The following is an 8,131-nucleotide window of genomic DNA, read 5'->3' as shown; positions in this document are numbered from 1 at the left end:
TAAGGAAGTATGTTGTTATAATGCTTATTATTTTCATATGGACTTACTAAGCTTTAAGCTTACTCCCTTCTCTCCATTTCTTTAGTGTTGTTAGGTCGACTCGAGTTGGAGATCATCAGAGGCAGCATTAAACTATCAAGCTACCAACTCCAGAGTATTGTCATATGTGTATTAAACACTTTCAAGTGAGTGGCATGTATAAGCACTAGTTTTTATATTAGATGTTGTTATGATTAGCCAAATGTATCGACTTATATTGATCTATTGTATATAGCCATGAGATATGGCTTATTATGGTTATGGTTTGTAAGCCTAATTATTCTTCTTATGGGTTAATGCATGTCGTGTGATTATAATTGGTTGCTATGAATAATTAGTATAACGCATGTATACGATGAATGCCCTAGAACCATTCGAGGTGGTTGTGGACATGGAATGAATATGTGGCCTGGTAGTAAGTTGATAACGATTAAACATGGACAATTTTAGAATGTGTAGAGATTAAGTGCTGGGTAATAAACACTTGTAAGACAACATGCAAGTTATTTAATTGAATCTTTCTCAAGGTCGATTAATCATTAAACTGATGCTATAATTTGGGTCCATGATGTATAAAGTATGGGAAAGAATTAAGGACAACATAAAGCTTGGAAAATAGCCTAAGTCGGGCAGAGACACGGCCATGTGACACAGCCGTGTGGAGGACACGGTCTGGCACACGAGCGTATGGCTTGATCGTGTGGATCAATTGGTTTAACTGACATCATAAACAGAGAGTTACACTGGCTAAGGACACCGGCGTGTCTCAAGCCACATGGACGTGTGTGACCACACGGCCGAACCCACACGAGCGTGTGACTCTCCAAAGCAAGAAAATTGGTTAAGTTGCCCAAAGATTTTCAAAGTTCTCGGTTTAGTCCCGAACCACCCCGATGTATGCTTGGAACGATAGAAATATGTGCAAGTGTACACAATCGCAACAAGTAATAAAGTGATGAGTAAATGTCGAGTTATCGTACCCACAGGGACTGTAAAAAGAATTATTTATGAAATTAATTGTAAAACACTTTGATGAGGTAAAAATAATTTGGTTTTAAAAGATGGTGAAAAACTATTTAAAAAACTAAATAAATAATTAAAAATAACACAAAGGAGTTTTAGTGCACGATTTCAAATAAGATTTAATTAATGTAACATACTTGTGTTGGATTAATTATATTTCAACACTCGGTTGAACTTCCTCTGAGTCTTGAGCATCAGCTAGCTCCTATTCAGCTTCGATAGTGTTGGGCTCTACTGTCTTTCCGCTCCTCAATGTTAACGCTTTACAATGTTCCTCCCCCGGTTTTCTTGGATTCTCCGTATCAATAGGTAAAGCACCTTGTGGTCAGTTCCTGAGTTTAGTAGCAAGCTGGCCCACTTGACTCTCCAAATTCCTTACAGTGGCGTCATTTTTCTCATGTATGCCTTTAATAAATGCTCTAAGTTATGGGATGATTCAGCTTGAGCTGGTTCCTGAGCTTGTTGGGAAAAACTAAGCGGACGAGTCGGTCTAGGTTGAACGTAGCTGTTACTGGTTCCAGCCCCTTGGTTACTCCAGGAAAAATTCGAGTGGTCTCGCCACAATGAGTTATAGAAGTTGGATTGCAGTCCTTTCCTTCCTTGATTTTGGTTCTGGTTACCCATGTAATATACGGATTCGAGGTTCGATGGACATTCTTTGAACAAATGTCCTTCCCCACAATAAACATAGGCTATACTCTCAAATTGGTGAAGTGGTTGGGCTGCAAAACTGTTAAACCCATTAGTGGTAAGATTCTTAAGCATTGAAGAGATTGAAGATGCTTGAGATGCAAGTGAAGTGAGAGCATCCACTTCATGTATTCCAACGACTTGTCTTCTTGACGCAGCTCGGTTGGTTGGCCATTGATAATTGTTACTGGCGATCCTCTCAATGATTTTGTAAGCCTTATTATAAGACTTAGAAAGGAGAGCACCGTTAGCAGAAGTGTCCACTACCATCCTCGTGTGAGCATTAAGACCATTATAAAATATCTCAAGTTGGATGCAATGTGGGATTCCATGGTGAGGGCATTTCTGTAATAGTTCTTTGTATGGTTCCCATGCCTCATACAAGGACTCATCATCCATTTTTTGGAAGGCAGTGATCTCGTTCCTCAACTTAGTGTTCTTGCTTGGCGGGAAATACTTCATGAGGAATCTTTCAGCTAACTCTTGCCATGTAGAAATTGAGTTTGGTGGCAATGAATTCAACTAGGCTCGAGCTCTGTCCCTTAGTGAGTACGGGAACAACTTCAATCGTAATGCATATTCGGGAATTCCAGCTAATTTGAAAGAGTCGCTCACCTCTATAAATAGTCTGAGGTGAAGATGAGGATCTTCAGTAGGCATTCCATTGAATTGGCCCACTTTCTGAAGCATCTGGAACATGATGGCATCAGCTAGAATTATTGTGCCTCAATTTTGGGTCTCTTAATGCTAGGATTAAGATCGTTAAATACTGGCACAGCATATTGTCTTAAGGCTCTATCCCTATCGTCAGCAATAAGGATAGGATTTTGAGCAAGGTTTGCTCCGTTTTCTTAATTCATATTCTCGAAATTCATTCATTCAGTCCTTCTCTGGTTCGCTTGTCTTCTTCGCTGTCGAAAGGTTCATTCTATCTTAGGGTCTACAGGAAGTAAGTCAATAATCTGGTCAATACTCATAAACACCTGAAATTATCAAAGGAAAATTAATTAAGTTAAAATTAAATAGAAAAATAAACCAAAATGTAAAACTAACAAATTCACAAATAATAATTTTTTTTTAAAACTGTCCCCAGAAACAGTACCAAAAACTTGGAATGACGGAAATATGTGCAAGTGTACACAATCGCAACAAGTAATAAAGTGACAAGTAAATGTCAAGTTATCGAACCCACAGGGACTGTAAAAAGAATCATTTATGAAATTAATTGTAAAACACTTTGGTGAGGTAAAAATAATTTGGTTTTAAAAGATGGCCAAAAATTATTTAAAAAACTAAGTAAATAATTAAAAATAAAACAAAGGAGTTCTAATGCATGATTTCAAATAAGATTTAATCAATGTAACATATCCCTATGTCAATTCAACCAACTAAACAGATTCTAGTAAGCAAACATGTTATTGCACATACATACTCATTAACTTGAACTAATCTCTTGCATATCCCTATGTCAATTCAAGCGATTAATTAAATCTAATCAGCATATAAAAGACTATGTGAGGTAACAAGGCATCCCTACCTTGAAACAGTTTAATCACATAATCTTGTAAGTTATGCAAGACAATAATATTACCAGATACATTGCTAATTTAACCTTTAGCTACCTTAGAAGAATAAACATACACTGATTAAGTACTGTGTCAATTAATTACAATTGCAATCCGTTTAAATAATTAATTCATTAGCTACATCACAGTCGTAACGCAAGAATAATTTAGGCATGATTTTACTTAATCAAACATCTTACCGAGGCCTATAACAGCATAAACACGATTTTAACAATTCAAGCAAGCAGAATATAATCAACCCAACACAAACTTAATTTAAGCTAAATTGATTAAAATAGACATTTCAATAGCATAAATATTCATAAACATGTTCATCAAAACAACAACAAAAATTAAAGAGATAGGGAACAAGAAGCAAATTTGGTGTTTCTCCGTGGCTTGGCTAGTTGCTCCATTCTTCGTTCTTCATTGCCCTCGACTATCAAGGTGGCTTATGAACATTTAATTTCTTCTCCAAAATGGCTTATGAGAGCCTCTTTTCCAAGAGAAGAAATTGGCACTTGAACAATAAGGGAAATGAGATGGAAAAATGAGAGAAAAGTGAGAGAGGGAATGAGAGAATGTTCTGGAATGAGGGATGAATGAGGGATGGCTAAGGGATGCTTGAATGATCAGCAAGGGGTGGCTTTTATAACTGAGTATGGAAGCTAAAAATAGCAAAAAGAATCAGCCTAAGAGACCTCCCTTGGCCGGCCACACACATGGCAAAGTTGAGAGTTTCTACTTTGCTATTTTAGGCTTGGGGCAATTTCATAAAACCACAATTAAAGGAGGGGTTTGAATGCATTTCGAAAGTTCTTCAAGGCCCTTTTTGAAAGCATATTTAATCAGCTAAAATGCTGATTTGGGTCACATATGGACAGTTCTGGGCTGCCCAATTAGTGGCTGGTTCAGTTCACTCAATATGGTTCGACTAGTGCGGTTCAACTGGACCCTTTCTCCATAATTAATTAAAAATAATTTATTTAACCCAAATTAAATGGAGAATAAATTAAAATTAATTAAATTATGAATTAATACACATTTTTGACCGTCTTAGGCTGAAAATTAATGTGCCTCGAAACTTCAAATTGCTTCTCGGTTTTGTGCTTTCAGCAGTGTCAGCCGAGCCAATTTTAGCCCTTTGTGCGAATCTGTCGAAAATAGTCAAAATTAATCAAAATTAAGTATAAAATTAACTAAATTCACCATGTTTATATTTTAACACATGTTAATTATTTTATAATATTTAATTATTTTTCGACAAGAATCTAACCGGATTTGTATGAATTTAAGTAAAAATGGGTATGAAAAAGCATATAAATTTTTGTGTTTCCACACCCCCAAACTTAATTTATTGCTCGTCCCAAGTAATGCACAAATTTTGAAAAGAATTTCTCGGAAACACCTTTTAAAAATTCCTTTAGAACAACATTTTTCCTAAAATTATGAATTTAGAATACTTATGTTCAAAGACAAGAAATCTGATAGTTATGCTACTTAAATATACATATCGTTCAAATTAAATTCAACAACTTATCATAATAGCAAAATTTAGACTAAACGCTTTTGTAACAAAGACATGTTAACCCTTACCAATTTGATTTTTATTCCTTTATTCAAGACTAAGTTGCAATCACTAAGCTTAACTTATGTCTTCATATGTTGATCGTAGCAATTTCTCTCCACTAATGTAGGTAGCATTAGGACTTTGAATCAATAGGTCTTTATCAAGGTTTTAATGTGGCTAGGCTAAGGGTTGGTGGAAGATGGATAAATTTTGGTTTAAAAACCCTAGACTCAGCGTCAATCGAACCTTCGGAGTTTTTACCTTCGATACACCAACTTGACTTTCATATGCTCTTTTGTACATCTCTTTCAAATACATGTGCTCTTTTTTTATATAGCTAATAAGAGCACTTACTTTGTGTACTGCAATTCATGAGCAATTGATACTTCTTTTCAACTCCCCCAAACTTATTTTCGAAGCACATTTTGAATATTACTGAGTCTAGTGTTTGGGACAATTTTAAGATCATTAAGCGAAAAAGTAATGGCTAATTATTGGAGGGGCTGAAATAAAATTAGGCCATATAGTCTCAAAGTTGGGTTTCAAGGGATAAAACTTTACCATGGTGGGCTTGAAAGGCTCAAACGGTCCAAACAATAGTTGCCTAAATCATTTCCAACGTTCCATGCTTCCTAGGATTTCGCATCAAGAAACTACTAAGTCAATTCTAAAGACTTAAACTTTCATGCATACCTAACTTTCCTAAAGAACTAAAAAATTTTATGGTACGAATTTGCATGCTTTATTAAAAAATACATTCATGTCATTATTAAGCTAACATAATAATTTTTTGAAATAATAGAACTTTATTCATACTCAAATTAAGCATACTTAACAAAATATATCCTAATCATAATTAAAAGAAAAATTTTATTCTGAGTGGAAATAATTCAAATTTTCGGTCCCCCTATCTTAAAATGAACAATGTCCTTATTGTTTAAAGTGAACAGATACTATACACCAGGTAGGATTTTAGAAAAGAAGAGGTGAGTCAATTTGACTGCTTAAGTACCAAGCTCTTTCTAAATCCAATCCTAGGCATGTATATATCTATTGCCACACTTTATACTTTGTGACTTGCTCACATTTTATTAGTGATTTTCCTCTCTTGTTTTAATATGCAAAAAAATAAAAGATTCCTAATTAAACTTAATCCTAAAAATAGTCTAAGAACAAAAATAAAGTAAAGTCAAGATCCCCCATTTATTTATTTGTAGACCTTTCCGAATTTGACTCATCTGTTGCTCTATCACTATCGCCCTTGCATGAATTGCTTCGCTCCTTCTTTGATAATGGAATCCATGGTTCAAATATGAAATCTTGATTCCGCGAACTGGGACTTCTGTCATCTCACTTGAAGTTAAATTTGCATAGAACTCACGAACTAGCTCCTCATCCACACTAGGTCTCTTTTCACAAAACAACTCCCAATTGAAGGTTTCAGCAACTTGACGAATACTTTCCATAAAGTCTCTATAGTTGCTTTCCTTTAATGTAAAGCCTTTTTCTGGATACATCTGTTGATTTTTGAAGATACTTTCGTATCTCACTCTGGCTTCTTCATAGTGGAATTTGTTTTGTGTTTCATCAATTTAAGCAGAAGCACGAGTTCTCTTGCGAGGCATGTTTAACCTTTTTTTTGTAAAAATATAAGAACTCTAGAAAATAATAATAAAAATGAAGGAAAAGATGAGAATTTATAAGGAGGGTTAGAGGGTTTGTGGCTTAAAATGGATGAAAGGGTGGTGCCGTTCAGTGTTCAGCAAAGAAGCGCAGCAAAGAGGAATGGGAGCAGCAAAGAACGTGAGCGAGCTAAGTGGAGTGGTACGAGTGGTGCACGGCTCCTCGTTGAGCAGACCTGTCGTGGGTGTGCGCGAGAGCTGGCCTTAGGTGTGGGATGAAGGTCTAGGCAGCTGGATAGAAGCAGCACGAGGCAATGAACAGGGCCAGGCGCGCAAGGTAGCACGCGATGGGCAAGTGTGCGCCTAGGAGCATTCTTGGAGCATGGACGTCTTGCAAGTGCAATGAGGCGGGTATCTTTCGTCGACTCTTGGGTGCTATTGTGGCTAGGGGCTTCGGCACTTTGGTGTTTTAGTGCTTTGGGTTTTGAGTGTTAGATGAGTGAGAAGATGGGTGGTATTTATAGAGGGAAAAATAGGAATTAGAGTAGAATTCTTAAAACAATTTAATTAACAAAATTCTAAGTTCTAATCCTATGCAAAAATAACAACAATTAATAATTAGATATTTGTATATTAAATTATTAATTGCTAGTTAATTTATTTAATCAAAGATAAAATATGAAAAATTAATCCTAATTCTCACTAATTGATAAAGATTAATATAATAGATATAATTATATATTAAAGATTATCTTCCTATTATCATTAAAACTTATCAAAATCCTAAAATTGATAATAATTAATATATATTATAAGCGATATAATTATATATTAATAATTATCATTTTTAAACTAAAAACATTTATTCTAGAAGTCTTTTGAAAATATTTACAAAAAGAGGCATCTAGTTTTTATTATTTACGAAAAGAGCAACTAGATTTTAAAAATGATTCAATTAAGTCCTAGACTTAATGAAAATTTGGAATTGAGTTGCAATTTAAGACTTGGATCAACATTGACCCTTTTATTTGAAAAATCAAAAATTTAAATTTCTATTTAGAGAATAATTTTTAGGAAAATTATGTTAAAATCAATTCCTAGGAAAGATTGGAGGGGTCACAAGCGGTCCCGCTTAAGTTCTAATCTCCTAAACAGAATTTATTTAAACATACTAATCCCGAAAATATACCCTAATCATTTATTAAAAAGGAAGTTAAGAAAATTTTAAACATCCGATAAAATAAACGAAATTTCATTCTGTTCAAACTTATCTCCCCAATAGTGTTTCAGGCGCTGAGTGTTAACTTGAAAATTACCTCATTTACCTTGGATGTAACAGCCCTAAATTGACCCTAGTCGGAAAGTGGGTTCGGGACCACTAAACCGAGTCATAAAAATAATTAACTGTCATAGTTGATGCTCATTATATGTACATATGCATGTGTGAAAATTTCATGTTCGAATTTTGTTAATTATAAGTGAATTTTGTCAAATAGGACTTATGTGAGAAAATTTAGAAATGTGCTAGGCAAATGTAGGGTGGCCTATAAGTGCATGTTGTGAAAAAAGGTGGGTTGGCATGTCAATTTACCCAAATTTAAGCATGATGGCCGGCCATGCTA

The 8,131-nt window shown here is 34.9% G+C and overlaps 1 non-coding gene across 1 annotated transcript; it reads left to right on the top strand.

The window, feature by feature from the left end:
* Nucleotides 1-2,077: 2,077 nt before the first annotated feature.
* Nucleotides 2,078-2,184, top strand: LOC128280180 (small nucleolar RNA R71). Its single transcript, XR_008270360.1, has one exon. It is a non-coding gene; the product is annotated as a small nucleolar RNA R71 (small nucleolar RNA).
* Nucleotides 2,185-8,131: the final 5,947 nt, after the last annotated feature.

Source organism: Gossypium arboreum, chromosome 8 (assembly GCF_025698485.1).
Source record: "Gossypium arboreum isolate Shixiya-1 chromosome 8, ASM2569848v2, whole genome shotgun sequence".
NCBI classification, from domain to species: Eukaryota; Viridiplantae; Streptophyta; class Magnoliopsida; order Malvales; family Malvaceae; genus Gossypium; species Gossypium arboreum.
This window is presented reverse-complemented; position numbering and strand designations above follow the sequence as displayed.